The sequence below is a fragment of the Sapajus apella genome, unplaced genomic scaffold (assembly GCF_009761245.1).
Source record: "Sapajus apella isolate SASKATOON/1434 unplaced genomic scaffold, GSC_monkey_1.0 scaffold14, whole genome shotgun sequence".
NCBI lineage: Eukaryota > Metazoa > Chordata > Mammalia > Primates > Cebidae > Sapajus > Sapajus apella.
In genome coordinates, this window is record NW_022436954.1 from 1,128,920 (window position 1) to 1,150,945 (window position 22,026).

The 22,026-nt window shown below is 45.4% G+C and overlaps 1 protein-coding gene and 1 pseudogene across 16 annotated transcripts in view; one reads left to right on the plus strand and one right to left on the minus strand.

The window, feature by feature from the left end:
* Positions 1-22,026, minus strand: part of PPFIA1 (PTPRF interacting protein alpha 1) — a 119,313-nt gene that overhangs the window by 91,105 nt on the left and 6,182 nt on the right. The window lies entirely within an intron of this gene.
* On the plus strand, positions 17,085-17,532 carry LOC116555220 (annotated as a pseudogene).

The window sequence follows — 22,026 nt, forward strand, 5'->3', positions numbered from 1 at the left end:
ATGGGATCAGAAAAGAAACCCCTGACAGTGCCTCTGAGTGGCAGCAGGGGAGCAGAAGGGTAAAGAGTGAAGCCTGGACAGGAGGCAGAGGGTTACACTGACTTGGAAGGACATGGGAGCACAGCTCTGGTAGGAGGGACAGCAGGACACCCAATGGACACGTCTGAAACAATCACAAACCACAGGGCTGAGGTCCCAGGAGCATCGGGAAGGGAAGAAGTTCCCGCGATAAAGACCACTGGAGGGGCCGAGGAGAGGGTTTTTCCAGACGAAAGTAACTGTCTGAGAACAGTATCTTTTTGGGTAACAAGGCTACCTTTCCCTTGATTCTTTTCACAGGGTTTGCCTAACATGAAAAAGAAATCCCTAACACCTGCCAGTGTAGCGTAGTAAACAGAGTGATGTCAACAGGCGCATGGTGTTAACATTTTATTCTATGGTGTCTGACCCCTGTAACAAAAAAAAACATTTCATTATAAAGCTGCAGCTAATAAACAGCCTACCCAGAACCTGTTTCTTTCTTTTTTTAAGACTAACTCTGTTGCCCAGGCTGGAATGCAGTGGTGCAATCTTGGCTCACTGCAGCCTCAACCTCCGGGGCTCACGTGATCCTCTTGTCTCAGCCTGCCAAATAGCTGGAACTACAGGTGTGTGCCACCATGCCTGGCTAATTTTTGTATTTTTTGTAGAGACAGGGTCTTGCTGTGTTGCCCAGGCTGGTCTCAAACTCCTGAGCTCAAGTGATCGGCCTGCCTCAACCTCCCAAAGTGCTGAGATTAAAGGCGGTGAGCCACTGTGCCCAGCCCAGAACCCGTTCTTCCAAATAAAAAGACAGGGTAAAACTGTTTAATGAAGACAGAATAACTGTATCTAGACACTTGCCCTCTAAATTACTGACAGTTTAAAAAGTGACTGTTATGTTGTATTAATGTAAACTTTTTCTTTTTGAGACAGAATTTCACTCGTTTGCCCAGGCTGGAGTGCAATGGCACTATCTCAGCTCACCGCAACCTCCGCCTCCTGGGTTCAAGCAATTCTCCTGTCTCAGCCTCCTGAGTAGCTGGGATTACACGCATGCACCACCACATTCGGCTAATTTTGTATTTTTAGTAGAGACGGTGTTTCTCCATGTTGGTCAGGCTGGTCTCGAACTCCCGACCTCAGGTGATCCACCTGCCTCGGCTTCCCAAAGTGCTGGGATTACAGACGTGAGCCACCATGCCTGGCTACTGTAAACTTTTAATAATAAGAGAATCATAAAAATGAATTTATAACAGCAATCCCGATAGTGTGTCAAAGCATAGGGGAACAGCACCCTAAGGTAAGAAGGCAAGGAAGTTTTCTCCTGAGTCCAGGGAAGCCCTCGGAGCAGCAGCTGATGTTCTCAGGCCAGCGCCGCAGGATATATCAACCTGGAAGTCTTTTCATAAACAGGTTCTTGAATATACACTTGCAGGTACACTCTAGAAAGTATCACTTCCTGGAAGCACCTAGGCCTTTTAATAACAACAATTTATAGTAAAAATACAGTTTGGAGAACATAAAAAACAAAGTGCCAGGCATTCATGGGTTTATGAAAAGCACCCAGACCCTATCTACAGGAATGCGCTTTTAAGCAATCTCCTAATTCATCATTAAACTGTTTTGGAAACAAGTATGTCTATGGTTTGCACAAGAAAACAACCTTGGAATGCACATTCCTTCCGATGTCAAACCTTTATCCTACCCTCCTGCTACTTTTTCCCACAGGCCTTTCTACCACTCGGCTGCCATCAGGCATCCCTCTACACACAACCAAGAAGGCAATGCTTCTTGTTTATGAACCTTTCTTCTAACCTTTCTCCTTGAAACGGATAATCAGAAACGGGAAGAAAAGTAATACGGGCAGTGATATAAGAGAAAAGTTGATGGAAGGAAGGAAATCCAAATACCTAATTTGGAATTTCATTCACTATGTGTTCTTTTTTCTTTCTAGGGGAAAGTCAGAGCAGAGAGGAGAGAATCACATGGCATTTTTTCTTGATAACTCTGGAGGGAAAGAGCATTACCACTACCATGTAAGCAAACGCTAAACTGCGGTCTCCAGATATCCAGGCACGGCTGTCATGGGTTTCAGTTATGCTGATGCCATTTGTCAGGCATGCTGGCCATCCAGCAACTGAGCTTCTTCCTATGGATGCGAGATGGTCCACTCTTGAGGAAAAGCAAGTGGCCCAATAAGGTGGTTGAAAGCACCAGAAACTCACTCTCTCTGCCTCTCCTGCATCTGCTGATGACAGCTTCGGAGCACAGACATTCGGGAGAAACCGGGCCTAGTCCTCCACCTTCCCAGAGGCACTGTCTCCCAGTCAAAATCCTTACAATCATTTTTCTGTGCAGATCACACAGGCAGTGTGTAACAAGCTCCTTGATTTAGCAGGCTTATTTACCAGTTACTTGTATTTTCACAACTTAGAATTTCATCCATTATTCCCAAGCATGAATGCACCCTTCAGACAATACACCACACTCTATACGTTTCCATATTGTTTGCATATGATACTTCCTTTTTCATTTTTCTCTGTTTTTCATTTTAGAGACAAGTCTTGCTCTGTCACACAGGCTGGAGTACAGTGGTGCGATCACAGCTCACTGCAGCCTTAACCTACTGGGTTCAGGTGATTCTTTCGCCTCAGCCTCCTGGGTAGCTGGGACTACAGGGACACACCACCACACCCAAACAGCTTTTTGAGTCTTTGTAGAAATAGGGTCTTGCTGTGTTGCCCAGGCTGGTCTCGAACTCCTGGCGTCAACTGATCGTCCCACCACAGCCTTCCAAAGTGCTGTAATTACAAGCATGAGCCACACCTAGGTTCTCCGTTTTTGTTTTCTATTGATCACAATTAACTTTGGGGCTCACAGGGAAAAGCATTCTTCCCCAAACAAACTACATTAGCCCATTCAATAATGACTATCAGAAGAATGACTAACATTTACTGAATGCTTATTAAATACCAGGCTCTCTTCTGAGAGCTTCATGGGAATTAACTATCTTCACCACAACTCTGTGAGACATGTCTCATAGTGAGCAGCAGAGAGCTAAGGAGACAGCCCAGACCCCAAGCCCATGCTCTTACACACGACCTCAAAATCACACCGCATTAACAAGCAATTCTCTCCATAAACACAGAAACAAATGCGATGAAGAAAATTCTCACCATTTCCCTTCCGACGCTTTGCCTTTGTTGCAAAGCTTCATTACACTCAAGGTAGGAGTTGCATCCCCATTCAAAGGCACCAAAATCCTGCTTTTTGTCACATGTCTAAAGGAGATGGATGTAGCCCTTCAGCAGGAACACTGTATTTCCTTCCCAGTGTTCCTCTCTCCGTCCCTCACCAACTTCCATCACCTCACCACCTCCAAACACTTGCTCAGGGCTTCTGCAGGTGAACACTGGAATAAAAGTTTAACCTTTCTCTACAATTTGCAAAAAGGAACGGTGCAGGCCAGGCGCAGTGGCTTGCACCTATAATCCCAGCACTTTGGGAGGCTACGGTAGAAGGATCGCTTGAGCCCAGGAGTTTGAGACCAGCCTGGGAAACATGGCGAAACCTGGTGTCTACAAGAAATACAGAACTCAGCTGGGCATGGTGGTGCACAGCACACTGATGGTCCCAGTGAGAGGCTGAGGGGGGAGGACTGCTTCAGCCCAGGAAGTCGAGGCTGCAGGGAGCCTTGCTCTCACTACACTCCAGCCTGGCCAACAGAGCAAGACCAGTCAAAAGACAAGGAGAGGGGATGGGGGAGGGGGAGGGAGAGAGAATGCACTGTGCAGGAGCTATAGAATATTTAAAGAATCACAGAGCTGAAAGGGATCAAAATCACTAACCCTAGGGCTTTCCAACTGCCTTCCTAGGACTCCTTTGAGGACAGGGTAAAGCAGAGGCTAAGGGTGTCAGCAAATGGCTCCCCAGGGCAGCTGACTTTCCCATGAGCCATTCTGCATTGTTCACCTATGGAAAAGGCCCTTCTGGCTTCTTTCAGAAAGCTTTACTTAAACTACAGGGCCCAGTTCACCCACTCTATCCTCCAGAGAAGTCACACAAGGCTCCAGCAGATTCAGCGATGGCAGACCAGAAGACCCCGCTGGCTCCTGGGCTACAGCTGCTAGCACTCTGCCAACCTACAGCTCCCACCCAGGGGTAAGGGGAGCGGCCTTGTTTTATTTGCTTCTCTGCTGTTCCAGTGATCTGTTTATGGTTATCATCAAAATAACATGAAATTGCAGGTTATCGAATTTTAATTTTATGATGGGCCAAGAGTTGATTGACGGGAAACAAAACAATAGGGTCACATATTTGCTATGCAGCCAACACATAACACACTGAAGCCCCCTTGTTCTGCACACGAAAAAGTTTCTGGAAAAAGCACTGAAGAAAGGGGAAAAAAAGGAAACTTTAAATGCCTTGGATTAACCACATGGAAGAGCTAGGAACAGAACTAGACAAGTCACTGAGGAGCAGGTAGGTGACTGTTAAAAGATCCTGTGTAGGAAATGATGTCATCACCACTCGAGGACCCATCACTGTGCCTGAGTCTATGTGTGCCAGGGGCTGTGCTCAACACTGGCAACAGAACAGCACCAGGCGGCAGGCTACACGGGCAGGTACCTTGCTCAGACGAGGCTCCCATCCCAGGCAGGGGAAGCCCACACAGCTGCCCTGGCTGCTGAAGGGTGGAGCAGGGGACCTGAGAGACAAGTCCCTCCACAAAAGAACTGTAACATGTGCACTCCAGTAATACTATAGGGGGCTGAGGGATACTGTTGTGCCCAGTCTTTTCACACAGTTAAAGAACTCTGGAGTCAGGCTGCTTGGGTTCACATCCAGCCTCTACCATGTAATATCTATAGGATCCTGAGTGAGTTACCAAACATCTCTATGCCTCACTTTCTTCATCTACAAAATGGGGTACATAACAGTGTTCTACTTTATAGTCCTGTTACGAGGCTTCAGTGGGATCATTCCTATAAAGAGGAACAGAGGCAATAAACATTCACTATTAGCTCATTCTATCTCCCAAACATCCATACACCTAGCCCCTGGATGGTACATACACAGAGCACACGATACATATTTGCTAAAAATTAAGCGAATTATTATCATCTCTAATTTGCTGTGAGAAACAGAAGGCTCAGCAATGAGGGAGCGTGACAAAGGTAATAAGGCAAAGGGGACACGCGAGTCCAGCCGGCTCCAAGCCCAGGCTCCACACAAACCTACAGCTCTCCTTGCCACCCGCCCAGCCTGCACCCCAACCCGGGAATCCACACAAAGGAGGCGGAGTGGAATCTACCTACAGAGGCAGACAGAAAGGATGCACGCGGCACACAGCCTGCCTCTAAACTACCCACTTGGGGTGTGGTGGCTCACATGTGTGATCCCAGCACTGTGGGAGGCCTAGGCAGGTGGGTCACTTGAGACCAGGAGTTTAAGACCAGCCTGAGAAACATGGTGAAACCCTGTCTCTACAAAAAAATATAAAAATTAGCCAGGCATGATGGCAGACGCCTGTGGTTCCAGTTACTCGGGAGGCCGAGACGGGAGGATCCTGAGCCCGGAGAGCTGAGGCTTCGGTGAGCTGTGATCACACCACTGCACTCCAGCCTGGGTAACAGAGTGAGACCCTGTCTCAAAAATAAAAAAATAAATATTCATTTAAGTCAACAGGTCCCCATCAAACACAGAAAGAACCAGAGGAAGGGAGACTCACTCAACTACTGTTTGAAAAGTACCTTCAAGAAGCACAAAGAGCACAGCGCCCATCTGCTAAGCACCAGCCTCCAACGTGAACGCCTCAGTGTCTATGGGAGTGGAAAATGGGCTGAGCCACGGGCAGCTAATTGAATTTTATTCAGAATTTCTTTAAGCCTTTCTGCATCAATGGGATCTCACATTTAGTCACAAGTAAAGTTCTTCAGATTTTAATTTGCATGAAAAGAAATACCACATCAGACTATTCAAATTAACAATCAGACTACTCAAAATAATCTCACCGGCTATATCTCTCTTAGGGTACATAGAATGCTATGGTCTCAGCAGTCATTCATGCTTTCCCCATAAATTATTTTTAAGGTGGAAGAGGCTGCCCTAGCTTCTTCACAGCACCTTAAGATTTCGAGAGATCAATCGCTCAGAAATACTGATTCATCTCAAGTAGAACTTTAACTTTTCTATACATGATTCAACAACTTCAGCATGTCACAACTTGAAATCAATTCTTATATGAGTACTGGCAAAGGTTTACAACTATATAGGCAGGAGAAATAATTAGCCCTTTGCAAAGCAGAAAAACCTGGAAATGTACAATATGCTTCAAGTTCCCAAATTTATTTTCAGAGCAAAATGAAATTTCCTCTTCCGAATAGGAATGAGACTCTGTGAAAAGAATATGAACTCCATGGGTGAACCAACCTGCTCTGCCAAGAGAACCTCAATCCAAAAGTCTGCAGGATTCAGCCAAGCCCTTACTTTTAGCTACAGGGGAAAGAAATCTACAAAGTGGAAACATTTTGTCCACATCTCTAAATTAGCATTAGCAGGCGCCAACAAAGTTTAGCTATGCTTCATTTCTGAGAGTGAAAGAAGGCACTATCACTAATTGCTACACAATAACAGGCAAAAACAGGGAGTAGTCCATGCAAACTGAACACATACTCACCCTACCTATCAGGGTGGGTGTGACAGGGCTGGGTGCAAGACCTCTGTGTTTACATTTTTACATAGTTCTGGTCTTTTGAACCATGCAAATGTTTTGTGTATTTGAAAAATAATAAACTTTTTTTTTTTTTTTTTACACAAGGTTTTGCTCTATCACCCGGGCTATAGTGCAGTGGTATGATCTTGGATCACTGCTACCTCCATCTCCCAGGCTCAAGCGATTCTAGTGCCTCAGTCTCCTGAGTAGCTGGCACAGATGTGCACCACCAAGCCTGGCAAATTTTTTTATTTTTTTGTGGAGACAGGATTTTGACATGTTGCCTAGGCTGCTCTCAGACACCTGGGCTCAAGAGGTGTTCCACTTGCCTCGGCCTCGCAAAGTGCTGGGATTAGAAGCGTGAGCCACTGCACCTGGCTGACATATAGTAAACTTTAAAAAAAATGTTTTTTTGAGAGACAGAGTCTTGCTATATTAACCAGGCTGGCCTTGAACTCCTGGTCTCAAGTGATCCTCCCACCTCAGCCTCTCAAGTAGTTTGGAATACAGGCGTGTGCCACTGCACCTAGCTTGAAAAAGAATAAACTTGGCTGGGCGCAGTGAGTCACACCTGTAATCCCAACACACTGGGAGGCCAAGGCAGGTCATTTGAGCCCAGGAGTTCAAGACCAGCCTAGGCAACACGGCGAGACCCCATCATTACTAGAAACACAGAAATCAGCTGGACACGGTGGTGCATGCCTGTAGCCTCAGCTACTTAGAAAGGTTATAAAATGTAAAGTCTGAAATTAAGAATAAATAGGAACAAATGAACCTATTTATCAAATTGATAATTACTTCACCTGTGTGGTTATGTTACAACAAATTGCTTTAAACCCATTATTCTAACTATATATTCTTAAGATGTGTTTATTTCTAAAGCCAAAGGAATCCTCAACTTCACTGGAAAGGTTGATTATAAGAACAATGTATTAAAATGCTGAACCCATTTTATCTATATCATAGACAAGGAAAACAATGTTAGTTATCATTAGAAGTCAAAATCATCAGTTTAAGACGTGTAAATATTAAAATAAGAGAAAAAATGTTTATTTTTAAAAATCAGTATGAAATTGGAGGGTTTGTTTTTTGTTTTTGGAAACATTATCTTGCTCTGTTGCCCAGGCTGGAGTGCAGTGGCATGATCTCAGCTCACTCCATCCTCTGCCTCCGGGGTTCAAGTGATTCTCCTGCCTCAGCCTCCTGAGTAGCTGGGACTACAGGCAAACACCACCAAACCTGGCTAATTTGTGTATTTTTAGCAGAGGCAGGGTTTCACCACGTTGGTCAGGCTAGTCTCAGACTCCTGACCTCGTGATCTGCCTCCCAAAGTGCTGGAGCATAGCTACCATGCCCAGCCTGGAGGCTTTTTAAATGAACGTTTTTTTCTAGCTCTGTCTACTTAAAGGACATAAAAGATGCTACCTTCAGTTGAGCACAGTGGCTCATGCCTGTAATGCCAGCACTTCAGAAGCCAGGACAAGTGGAGTTCTGAGGTCAGGGGTTCGAGACCAGCCTGGCCAACATGGTGAAACTCCGTCTCTACTAAAAATACGATAAAAATTAGCTGAACGCGGTGGTGCTTGCCTGTAATCCCAGCTACTTGGGAGGCTGAGGCAGGAGAATCACTTGAACCCGGGAGGCAAAGGTTGTAGTGAGCTGAGATGGCACCACTACACTCTAGCCTGGGTGACAGAGCAAGAGTCCACCTCAAACAAACAAACAAAAAAAGATGCTGCCCCCGTGACAATGAGCATACCTAGCCCCAAATGCTGATTTCTAAATACCATTTCCCAATAAAGGGGACCAGGGCTCCTGAGAGGAATAATTTCAGATCTGAGGCAGGAAAAGTACAAAGCAAGCCTGGGACAAATTTCTGTGCCAGAAAGCAATGAAGCACTCAAAAACTAATGGGGTCTTGGCAAAAAGACACAGGAGCCAATCTGAAGGGGACGATACGAGCATCCAAGGAGCAATGACAATGCCTGACTCTAATACGTAGTGTCCTCAGTGACGGAGAGAGCTGGAAAGTCAACAAAGGAGAACGCTCCTCTTCACACAGGAGTATCTGTTCATCACTGTACATGGGTGGAGAGCTGGGAAAATCGCCCCTCTTCAACTTCCAGGGTAAGAAATGATTTGAGCAGAGACCACCAGTGGATACTAAAACCATTGGGCTGAAGGTCCCCTGGGAACAAGTAACTGCAGAGAGAGAGTCAAAGGAGGGATCTGCAATCACACCTCAGGCAGTGGCCCCACTTTCTACCACCAAGAAGGAGACCTCTGGGAGCTGGGAGCCTGGGAGGGATGCAAAATGCAGACAGAAGAGGCACAGCTGGAGGGCAAGTGACAGACGGTCAGTCCCAGTGCAGTGGGACCTACACACATTCTACACAAATGTCTGAATTTAAAAATCTAACTACACAAGTTGTTAGGGCCAACATAATTATGTAATCCCAGCACTTTGGGAGACCAAGTGGGAGGATCGCTTGAGCCCAGGAGTTCAAGACCAGCCTGGGGCACATAGGGAGACCTCATCTTTACAAAAATAAAAGAAAAAACTAGCCAGGTGTGGTGGCACGTGCATGTGGTCCCAGCTACTCAACAGGCTGAAGTGGGAGGATTAGCTGAGCTAGGGAGGTCGAGGCTATAGGGAGCTGTGACTGTGTCACTGCACGCCAGCCTAAGAAACAAAGTGAGACCCCCCCATCTCTAAAAACAAATTTTTTAAAAAACAGACAAAAAAAAAAAAAAAAAGCTGGGTGCAGTGGCTGATGCCTATAATCCCAACACTTACGGAGGCCAAGGCAGGAGGACTACTTGAAGCCAGGAGTTCGAGACCTGCCTGGGTAACATAAAGACTCCTGTGTTTCCAAAAAAAAAAGAAAACAAAAACTATTTCCTTAGCTGAAGTCAAACCACTGCATCAGAACATGGGCATTTTTGAGGATAAGTATACACAGGGGAAAACCGGATCACTGAAAGAGCCATACCAAATTACTTGGTTGTAGCTAGAATGAAGTTGGCAAGCAGAAGATAAGAAAGGCCTAATCTGAGAGAAGGGCTTATTTACCAAGTTGTACAAAAACAGCGAGAGGTCTGCAAGTGAGGAGCTACCCACAACTGAGAGAGCAGGGAGGGCCAGGCCAGGATGTGGGGACACAGGAGCCTTCAGCCCGAGGGGAAGTGGAGAGCAGAAGTGTTCTGAATGAAGGAAAGGCAGCCAAACGTGCGTTTCAGAAAGACCTTGGCCCATGCAGTGGCTCATGCCTGTAATCCCAGCACTCTGGGAGGCTGAGGTGGGCAGATCACTTGAGCTCAAGAGTTCAAGACCAGTCTAGGCAACATAACAAGACCCCTTCTCTACAAAATAATAATATATTCATATATATACATACACACACACAAAAATTAGCCAGGTGTAGTGGCACACGCCTGTAGTCCCAGCTTCCTACTGAGGTAGAAGGATTGCTTGAGCCCAGGAGATCAATGCTGCAACGAGCCAAGATCACACCACTGCACTCTGCCTGGGTGACAAAGTGAGACCCTGTCTCAAAAAAAAAAAAAAAAAAGACCTTGCTGCAATGAGGGATAAGAAATCAGAGAGGGCTGGGCACAGTGACTCACGTCTGTAATCTCAACACTCTGGGAGGCCAAGGTAGGCAGATTAATTACAAGGTCAGGAGATAGAGACCATCCTGGCTAACACGGTGAAACCCCTCGCCTCTACTAAAAATACAAAAATAATTAGCTGGGTGTGGTGGCATGCACCTGTAGTCCCAGCCACTCAGGAGACTGAGGCAGGAGAATCGCTTGAACCCAGGAGTTGGAGGCTGCAGTGAGCCGAAATATTACCACTGCATTCACGCCTGGGCAACAGAGCAAGGCTGTCTCAAAAAAAAGAAAAGAGGAAAGGAAAGGAAAGGGGAAAGGAAAGGAAAGGAAGGAAGAAAGAACAAAAAAAAGAAAAAGAAAAAGAAAAAGAAAAAAATTGGATTGAAGTTTCAGAAGAGCAAGATTCTGTCTCAAAATAAAAGAAAAAGAAAAGAAATTGGAATGAAGCTCCAAACAGCCAGGGGCCACAGGAGTCAATCCAGTGAAGACAAAAGGGTCCAGGTCTGAGAGTCAGTGGGTTCAGCAGTAACCTCCAAGAGATAGAAAGGTCCATCCCATAGGTCCTAGAGACTAGAAGGATAAGGTTGGTGCAAAAAAAAAGAGACACAGGACTGGGCGCAGTGGCTCACGCCTGTAATCCCAGCACTTTGGGAAGTCAAGGCGGGTGGATCACCTGAGCTCAGGAGTTCAAGAGCAGCCTGGCCAACATGGTGAAACCCTGTCTCTACAAAAATACAAAAATTAGCAGGGTGTGGTGATGGGTGCCTCTAGTCCCAGCTATTCAGGAGGCTGAGGCTGCAAGGAGCTGAGATCATGCCATTGCACTCCAGCCTGAGAGACACAGCAAGCCTCTGTCTCAAAAAAAAAAAAAAAAAAAAAGAAGACATAGCCACCTCCTGACCTCCTGACTAGGTAGAAAACTACCATTCACAGGAGTGGGGACAGATGTGGGGGAAAGATGGTTTGAGCCAGTGTTGAATTTAAAGAGCCCAAAGCCTATGCAAATGAAAGTACACAGCATGGCAGTCAGGCAGGGCATCTATGAGGCACAGCTGTTGAGAGTGAAGGAGTACAGTGGGCAGCTGAAACTCCCAAGGAAAGCCACCTCCCAAAGTTCCGCCTACACAAACACAGATGAAAAGCAGAAAGTGCTCCCACATTACATCATCTATGCATTTAACTTGCTCAAACCCAACTATGTAAGTTTGGTTTTTTCCATCTCTCTTTATGCAACTAAAAAAATGTAGGCTGAAAAATTCTTTTTACCTATGGAATATTCAGCACCTAGAACAGTGTCTGACACATAACAGACACTCAAAATACCTGAATACATTAATGTATACATTCTATATATACAAACATTATTTATATTACATTAAAACACTATGTATTTTACGTGTGTGATAATTAAAAAGTATACATTATTCTGTGCTTTATGGGATGGGTGATGAGAAGGGTTTTTAACTTCGGCCCACAGCACTAACTTTATAGCCTAAACCCATGCAGTTGAAGTGCCTCTACTCTAATCAGTGGTTTCTACTCTGGGTCCATTCCTCCCTCCAGCCCCAGCTCATTATCCACATAGCATGCTCTTTTAAAAACTCAGCCAGAGGCTGGGTGCAGTGGCTCACTCCTGTAATCCCAGCACTTTGGGGGGCTGAGGCGGGAGGATCACCTAGGTCAGGAGTTCAAGATAAGGCTGGGCAACATGGTGAAACACCCTGTCTCTACTAAAAGTTAGCCAGGCGGGCGCCTGTAATCCCAGCTACTCGGGAGGCTGAAGCAGGAGAATCGCTCGAAAGCAGAAGGTAGAGGCTGCAGTGAGCCGAGATCGTGCCGCTGCACTACAGACTCAGCAACAGAGGAAGACTCCATCTTAAATACATACATAAATAAAAACAAATAAAACACAGCCAAATCACATCATTACCTCCCCTGAGGCCATGAAGCACACAGAGTACTGAGGCCCTAAGATAATTAAACAAAACAAAAACAAGCAAGTCCTTGCCTCTGTCTGATCCCATCCCAACCTACCTAGCCAACCCTACCTTGTTCACTCTTCCCTTCCCTCCAGGCCCAGCAGCCATGGCCACGGTCCCCAGCTTTGACTCAGCTAAGTGCTAAGCTCTCTTTTGCTCTGGCCTTTGCTCAAGTAGCCCCACTGCTGAGAAAGCTCTCATACCTAGTTCCTCTCAGTCTTCATCTCTCAGCTCCAAAGCAAATCCCCTCCAAAGCCTCACCTTCCTGGACCACAGTATGCTTGACAGCCCACCGCACTCGACCAAGGTCCTTTCTCCTTAATCACTTCATTCTCTCTGGACGTATCTCGCAACTGGCACCTGCTTTGAAAGGCATGGGTGGCTGTGACAGCGCTCTGCAGGCAGAGATGCTGTCTGTCTCTACCACTGTCTACAGGAGCCTAGAACGGCAATATTCACACAGGGCTCAACAAAACAGGAGGGAGGACTCTGTCTCCTTGCCGACGATGGAAGGTTTAGAAACAGGAAGACAGGATGGCAAATTCAGTGTGTGCAAAAGAGAGATGTAAACGGCCAAATATTATTCTGAAAGGATATATTCAATTATTTCATAAACCAAAGACAATGAAAACAAGCATGGTATTTTAAGAGGTGTTTTGCCACCTACCACTAAAAAAGCAGTCAGTAAAACACATGGTGGGGGCACCATCTGAAGGGGCACTCATTAGTATTTACCCTTGGGGAAGAGTCATTTAGCTAGTTTTACCTAATTCCAATTCTTCCTAATTTGTTCACTAGGTTAAGCTTAGAAAGTACCTTGTTTGCAGCATTTCACAAATTACAGTTGTGGCCACCTTTGCATCATTATTAGGTTGGAGCAAAAAAAAAAAAAAAAAAAAAAAAAAAAAAAAGCGGCTTTTGCCATTAAAAGTAATGCAAAAAGTACTTTTGCACCAACCTAACAGCAATACTTGAGAAAAGCTTCTGATTCTTTACACCTAAACCTGGACACTTCTAACACTTGGGGCCAGATAATTCTTTGCTGAGGGGGCTCCACTTCGGAATGTTTCAGAGCATCCCTGCCCCTAGCTGTGACAGCCACAAATACCTCTCAACACTGCCAAACACCAGCGTCTCCTCTTTGCACCCCTCCCCCATCTCCCACCAAGCTTTCCCCTGGCATCTGTCACTCAGCTCTCATCCTCGAGTCCTGCACAGTTCTGCCAGGTTTCCTTTTCTGCTGCCCGCCACCCTTGTATTCCAGCATCCTAGTTTGGGCTCTAGCACTTCACGCCTACACTGCAGGAATCGCCTCCTTAACAGGCTGTCTCGCAGCCTCCCACCTTCCCAATCCATCCAGCACACCTTCGACTGCAACCGGCTGAAGCTCACCCATCTCGTCGACAATAAGTACACCTGACACAAGTAGACTTCTTTTTCACTAAGTTTTTATTTGATTCGAAAACCTCATTTCTTAGAGTGTTCTGGGTTTTGTACCCACTGCCTCAGGGATTAGCAGACTGGGAGAGAGAGTGGTAAAATTTGGGACCTCACCTGCAATTAAAGGTGAACGGTCCCTTTTCCAGGTTTCATACATTAGAGTTCTTCAGGTGAGAGGACTTCTAAAAATCTCATTTGTGCTTTCAAAAAGACTGTAAAAATCACTGCACTCAAGTTTAAAATAAAATCTGCATCTGAAAATGCAGCTGAAACTTTAAAGTGAAATTAAGCAGTATTTGTTTAAAATTAAAAAAAAAAGCATTCTGTTGGGCACAATGGCTCATGCCTATAATCCCAGCACTTTGGGAGGCCGAGGTGGGTGGATCACCTCAGGTCAGAAGTTCGAGATCAGCCTTACCAATACGGTGACACCTGTCTCTACTGAAAATACAAAAATAAGTGCGCTGTGCTGGTGCGTGCCTACAGTCCCAGCTACTCAAAAGGCTGAGACAGGAGAATCACTCGAACCTGGGAGGCAGAGGTTGCAGCGAGCTGAGATGGCATCACTGCGCTCCAGGCTGGGCAACAAGAGCCAACCTTCTTTAAAAAAAAAAAAAAAAAGCATTCAAAAAGTAAACACACATGTGATCAGTTCATAGAATAAACACTAGACAGCTGGGCACAGTGGCTCATGCCTATAGTCGTAGCTACTCAGGAAGCTGAGGCAGAAGGGTTGCTTGAGCCTGGGAGTTTGTGACCAGCTTGGGCAACACAGCAAGACCCCATCTCAAAAATAAGACTAAACACCATGCACATAACCTCTCCCACCTCCCTAGCCTTCGTCTTTGCCACTGCCAGATATGTCATCACAAACCCTCCCTTGGGCTGGCACAGGGCAAGGGGAAGAGGAAAGACTAGCGCAGGGTGGAACCGCCCACACAGTGGCCAAGACAGGAACTGGAGGCCGAGGGCTGTGTCTCCCACTGTGCGGGTCACTTGCCCTACTGTCCTTAAGCGGTTAAGTGACTGGGCAGGGGCAAATGAGGAATTCTGATTAGAAACTGGACAATGTCATGAGAAGCAGACTGGAAAGAAAAGAAAGCAACTGGACAATGTAGACTAAGCAAGGTTAGCGGGTTCTGCCTGCTCCCTATCAGGAATGATAGCCAATGTCTACAGCCTGGGTGTGTGCTGCAGACAGAGAGAGCATGCCCGCCCCAGCTCCATTTTCAGTTATATGCATGGTGGCCTGGAGCATGGCATCCCACCAAGAACTAGAAAAGGTGAGTATGACTTTAAAGTCTGTTTGCAGGCCTCAAAGAGATGCCAAGGCAGCCACAACTCTGAAGGGACCAGCATTCCAAACACAAAGGAAGCCCACTGACATGAGGCCAGTACTCAGAGCCCCCACTCCCTCTCCAGGCATTTGACAATTCGGAAGGATTTTGGGGCAGTGCACCGATAAACTGAGAAGAAAACTCAGGAGAAAGTAGTGGTTTAAGAGCTCTAGAAAGCCCCAAGGGGCTCGGAAGACAAAAAGAAGTACAAGCCTGACAGTCAGCCAGTACTTAAGGTGCCAAGATCCCAGAGAAAAGGGAGGCACAGGAAATGAGCCCAACACTCTGCAAACCTGGCCAAGAAGCTGGGCTTTCAGTAGTCTCATGGTGTTAGGGAGACAGAACTTGGGCTCCAGGACATGCCAAGAAAGAGGGGCCTGGGAAATACTCCAGGGTTTCAGATGGAACCCCCAGATGGTTACACTGGGAGCAGGAGGTTGGGGGAAGGCAGCTTCAACTGAGGCTTACTGAATCCCAGTCTCCGGTCACCCAGGCCCTGATGGAGCTGAAATCATCTGTCCCTGCTCTGGGCATGTGCTAGATGACAGAGGGAAACTTTCCGAAAGAAGACAGCATCACTCAGTGCTCCTACAGTTTTCATACATAATGTCTGACTGAATTAAAAACAAAAATGGGCATATCAGCAAATGAACCAAGAGAAAAACGAAAAACAAAAACAGATTCGGAGGTGACCCATATAATAGAGTTATCAGATGCAAATGTCAACTGTTCAAAAAGATAGTTGACAAAAGGAAAAAGTTTCACTAGAGAACTAGAATAGTAAAAGGAATTAAGCGGATTCTAGGACTGAAAATTATAACTGAGATTAAGAACTCAATCTATGGGCTAAACAGCAGGTTGGACACAAATGAAGAGAGGATGAGTGAGGTGGAAGATGGGTCAGTAAAAAAAAATCTAGACATTAGATTTTGGGCACAGTAGCTCACGCCTGTAATCCCATTTTGAAATGTCGAGGTGGGGGGACCGCTTGAGGTCAGGAGTTTAAGACCAGCCTGGGCAAAATAGCAAGACCCTGCCTCTACAAAAAATTTAAAAGTTAGTTGGGCATAGTGGCACATGCCTATGGTCCCAGCTACTCAGAAGGCTGAGGCAGAAGGACTGCTTGAGTCCTGCAGTTTGAGGTTGCAGTGAACGGTGATCACATGTGCCACTGCACTTCAGCCTCAGCAACAACAGAGTGCCCGTCTCTCTCTTTTTTTTTTTTTTTTGTGATGGAGTTTTGCTCTTGTCACCCAGGCTGGAGTACAATGGCACAATCTTGGCATGCAACCTCCGCCTCCCGGGCTCAAGCAAGTCTCCTGCCTCAGCCTCCCGAGTAGCTAGGATTATAGGTGTGTGCCACCACATCTGGCTAATTTTTGTATTTTTAGGAGAGATGGGATGGGGTTTCTCCAAGTTGGCCAGGCTGGTCTCAAGCTCCTGACCTCAGATGATCCACCCACCTCGGCCTCTCAAAATGCTGAGATTACAGGCATGAGCCACTGTGCCTGGCCACCTGTCTCTTAAATATATGTATGGCTCAGGCACGCCAGCTCATGCCTATAATCTCAGCACTTTGGGAGACTGATGTGAGTGGACTGCTTAAGCCCAAGACTTCAAGACTGGTCTGAGCAACACAGCAGAAGCCCGTCTCCACTGAAAATACAGAGGTGTGCTGTCTCAAAAAAAAAAAAAAATGCCTAATGTACACACAAATGGAGGCCCTCAGAGTGAAGATGAGTGGAAAACAGGAATATTTATAGAGAGAAGACACAAAACTTCCAAAACTGATTAGGAACCAGGCCACCAATACAACAAATAGCAAGTTCTGCTAATGCCTAAGGCAAAGAAAATGTTAAAAGCCACTATCAGCAGCTTCAAATCCTGGTGCAAGGAACAGGTAGCTGGTGGGATCCTGCTGTGTGTCTGATCAGTCCTTTCTCTGCCTTGCCTGTTTGAGCTTCAGCAGAATTGAAAATGGCTGGCAGTAAGGCTGGGAAGGACTCCAGGAAGGCCAACAAAGGCAGCTTCCCACTCGCAGAGAGCCAATTTGCAGTTCCTGGTGGGCCGTATTCACTGACACCTGAAATCTAGGACAATCAGTCCTGGGCGTGTGGGCGCACAAGTGCCGCTGTGAACCGCAGAGCCCTCCTGGACTACCTCACCACAGAGGTACCTGAACTGGCAGGAAATGTACCAAAAGACTTCACAGTAAAGCATATTATCCCTTATCACTTGCAACTTGCTACTCGGAGAGATAAAGAATTGGACTCTCATCAAGTCTACAATTGCTGGTAAAGGTGTCATTCCACTCGTCCACAAATCTCTATTTGGGAAGAAAGGACAACAGCAGACTCTAAAGGATGCCTGGATTCCTAATTATCTCAGTACCATAAATACTCTAACAGCTGTCCAGTGTTGCTGATTTCAGTGAACTATATCTCTGTAAAAAATGTAAAAAAATGTAATTCTGCCTTTATGTAATTCTATTTGAGCACGTTGAAAGTTTTTGCACAGGTCGGTCTCAAATTCCCGGGCTCAAGCGATCCTTGTGCCTCGGCCTCCCAAAGTGCTGTAATCACTGGTGTGAACTACCATACCCAGCTAGACAGGATTTTCTAAATCTACCATTCTTTATTATGGGTATGGTAGCTTAAGGGCTTTTAACTAGCTTTCCAACCAACCAAATTTTTACATTCAAGTCTTAACCATATTTGTTACTGCAGCTTCAAAGAAGCTATTGATTCTGAAGTAGTGGGTTTTGATTGAGTTGACTGTTTTAAAAAACCGTTCAGATTTTCATTGTGATGGAGAGTTACAGTAACAAACATTTGGTTTTGCACAGACGTTATTTTCACTCTGGTGGATAAACTAAATAAAAGTAATATCCTCTCCAAAAAATAAAAAAAGCAACCAGAGGGGAAAAAAAAGTCAAGAATTACTTCAAATGGAACAACAATAACACCAAAAGCTGACTTGTCAAAAAAAAGGAAGCATGCTAAAAAACAATGAACTCACTGCTACAAAATGGTACAAGGAAATGACCATGAACCTAGAATTCTACAGCCAGCAAAATCATTCTTCAAAAGTGAAGGCAAGTCAGGCATGGTGGCTCAAGCCGGTAATCCCAGCACTTTGGGAGGCCGAGGCGGGTGGATCACAAGGGCAAGAGATCGAGACCATCCTGGTCAACATGGTGAAACCCCGTCTCTACTAAAAATACAAAAAATTAGCTGGGCATGGTGGCGCATGCCTGTAATCCCAGCCACTCAGGCGGCTGAGGCAGGAGAATTGCCTGAACCCAGGTGGCGGAGGTTGCGGTGAGCCGAGATCGCGCCATTGCACTCGAATCTGAATTACATAATGAACACAATTGATATAACTGATATACGCAGAACACTACATTCCTATCGATATATATTACTTTCAAGTGCCCGGGAAACATTTAACAAAACTGAGTATATGCTGGGCTATTAGAAAAGCTCAACACATTTCAAAGGATTTAAATAATGCAGAATATATTTAGGGATCTTAATAGAATTAAACTAGAAATCAATAAAAAGGTACCTAGAAAATCCCCCACAAACACTGGGAAGTTGAGAAATACACTTCTAAAAGTGGTATGAACAACAAAACACGCCACAGTGAAAATTACAACATATTTTTACATAAAAGACAATGAAAATCCGACATATCAAAACTTGTGACATGCAGCTAAACGTGTGATTAGAGAGGAATGTACAGCCTTAAATACAAATATTAGAAAGAAAAAAGTTAACACAAGCATCTACTCAAGAAACTAGAAAAGGCCAGGTGCAATGGCTCACATCTGTAATCCCAACACTTTGGGAGGCCGAGGTGGGTGGATCACTTGAGGCCAGGAATTTGAGACCAACCTGGCCAACACGGACCTCATCTCTATTAAAAATACAAAACTTAGCTGGGCATGGTAGTACGTGCCTGTAATTCCAGCTACTCAGGAGGCTGAGGCAGGAGAATCGCTTGAGCCCAGAAGGCTTAGGTTGCAGTGAGCCGAGGTCACACCACTGCATTCCAGCCTGGGCACACAGTGAAGCTGTCTCAAAAAAAAAAAAAAAAAAAAAAAAAACCCAAAAAAAATATAGCAAACAAGTGGCTGGACAAGGTTGCTCATGCCTGTAATCCCAGAACTTTGGGAGGCCGAGGCGGGCAGATCACCTGAGGTCGGAAGTTCAAGACCAGCCTGATCAACATGGAGAAACTCCGTCTATAATAAATAAATAAATAAATAAAGCAAACTAAGATAACAGTACTGTATGTTATGTAGAAAAATAAAAATAAAATGCTTTATCTAAATAGGCACATGAAGAAATATTCAAAATTCTATGTCTACCTACAAAATTAATTCTAAAATTGTCCCTTCTCACAAGGAAAATCCTACATCAGCTGGTTTTGCCAAAGAATTCTTTCAAACATTTAAGGACGAAAACACAAATTTCATAGAAATTCTTCCAGGGAGTAGAAAAAGAAAGAATACATTCTACCTTGTTTTACAAAACCAGCATAACCTTGACACCAAATCCCAACAAGAGCAACAAAAGAAAGTAAAATTACAAGTCAGTCAGTCTCATGAATATAAATGCAATAATCCTAAACGAAATATTACCAAATATAACCCAGCAAAAGGAGACTACATCAAGATCAGGTACTCTGTAATTGTAAGTTTTTTTAAAAAGGGGGGTGCACTTTCTCAGGAGCTCTTGAGACTGTTTCCTCAGGCTACAAACAATAAACAATAAAAAAATAAAAGCAAGGCACAGTGGCACGCATCTATAACTCTAGCTACTTGAGAGGCTGAGGTGGGGAGATCAGTTTAGCCCAGGAGTTCAAGGCTGCAGAGAGCTATGATGCTGCCACTGCCTTCCAGCCTAGGTAATAAGGCATGACCTCATCTCAAAAATAAACAAACAAATAAAAACAGTTAAATCCCCAAATAACAGAAAAATCACAGCTGTCTCAAAAGATGTAGAAAACCCATGTTATGGAATTTAATACCTGCTCACGGCTTTTAAAAAACTCTTAGCAAACTAAGAAGAGGAGAATTTTTTCATTTTGATAAAGAATATCTATAGGTCCAGGTGTGGTGGCTCACAAAGGTAATCCCAGCACTTTGGGAGACCAAGGTGAGAGGAGTGCTGGAGACCAGGAGTTTGAGATTAACCTGGGCAACCAAGTGAGAACCTTTTCCTTTTTTTGAGACAGGGTCTCACCATAGCCCAGGTTGGAGCATGGTGGTACAATTACCGCTCACTGCAGCCTCAACCTGCTGGGCTCAGGTGATACTCCCACATCAATCTCTTGAGTAGCTGGGACTTCAGGCGCCTGCCACAATGTTTTGTAGAGACAGGGTTTCACCACAATGCCCAGGCCAGTTCTGAACACCCGGCCTCAACTGATCCTCTCACCTTTGCCTCCCTAAGTGCTGGGATTATAAGCATGAGCCACCATGCCTGGCCATGAAGTCAGATCCCTCTCTGCATACTGGTAACAAATAATGACATAACTCTGTCATCTGGGCTGGAGTGCAATAGCATGATCTTGGTTCACTGCAACCTCTGCCTCCCAGGTTCAAGCAATTCTCCTGCCCTCCTGCCTCAGCCTCCTGAGTAGCTAGGGTTACAGATGCCCACCCTACACCCAGCTAATTTTTTGTATTTTTAGTAGAGATGGGGTTTCATCATGTTGGCCAGGCTAATCTCAAACTCCTGACTTTGTGATCCACCCGCCTCAGCTTTCCAAAGTGCTGGGATTACAGGCTTTAGCCGCCTCGCCTAGCCTTAAAGATATAATTTACAATGGCATTAAAAATATCAAATATGTGTGAATAAACGTATTTAAAGATGTGGTCAGGCACGGTGGCTCATGCCTGTAATCCTAGCACTTTGTTTCCCAAATTTCTTGGGAAATTTGTGAGCCTTCCAAGATTTCCCCTTCTCCCGTTAGCCTGGACATTGGAGTTACATTGTTGAGGAGTTTGCATCACTTGATTCACATTTTCTTTCTTTTTTTTCGAGACAGATCCTCACACTGTTGTCTAGGCTGGAGGGCAGTGGCACGATCTCAGCTCACTGCAACCTCCGCCTCCAGGGTTCAAGCGATTCTCCTGCCTCCAACTTTCTGAATAGCTGGGATTAAATGTGCTCACTACCATGTCCGGCTAATTTTTTTTTTTTTTTTTTTTTTTTTTTTTTTTTTGGTATTTTTAGTGGAAACAGGTTTCGCCATATTGGCCAGGCTGGTCTTGAACTCCTGATCTCAAGTGATCTGCCCACCTCAGCCTTCCAAAGTGCTGGGATTACAGGTATGAGCTACCTTGCCCAGCCTCTAGCACTTTGGGAGGCCAGGGCGGGCAAATCACTTGAGTCCAGGAGTTCATACCAGATTGGGCAACATGATGTCTCTACCAAAAAATACCAAAAAGAACTAGTCAGATGTGGTGATGCACACCTGCAGTCCCAGCTAGTCGGTAGGCTGAGGCAGGAGGATCGCCTAAACCCAGGAGATGGAGGTTGCAATGAGCAGAGATCACACCACTGCACTTCAGCCTGGGCAACAGTGAGACCCTGCCTTAAAAAAAAAAAAAAAAAGGCTGGGCGCGGTGGCTCAAGCCTGTAATCCCAGCACTTTGGGAGGCCGAGGCGGGTGGATCACGAGGTCAAGAGATCGAGACCATCCTGGTCAACATGGTGAAACCCCGTCTCTACTAAAAATACAAAAAAATTAGCTAGGCATGGTGGCACGTGCCTGTAATCCCAGCTACTCAGGAGGCTGAGGCAGGAGAATTGCCTGAACCCAGGAGGCAGAGGTTGCGGTGAGCCGAGATCGCGCCATTTCACTCCAGCCTGGGTAACAAGAGCGAAACTCCGTCTCAAAAAAAAAA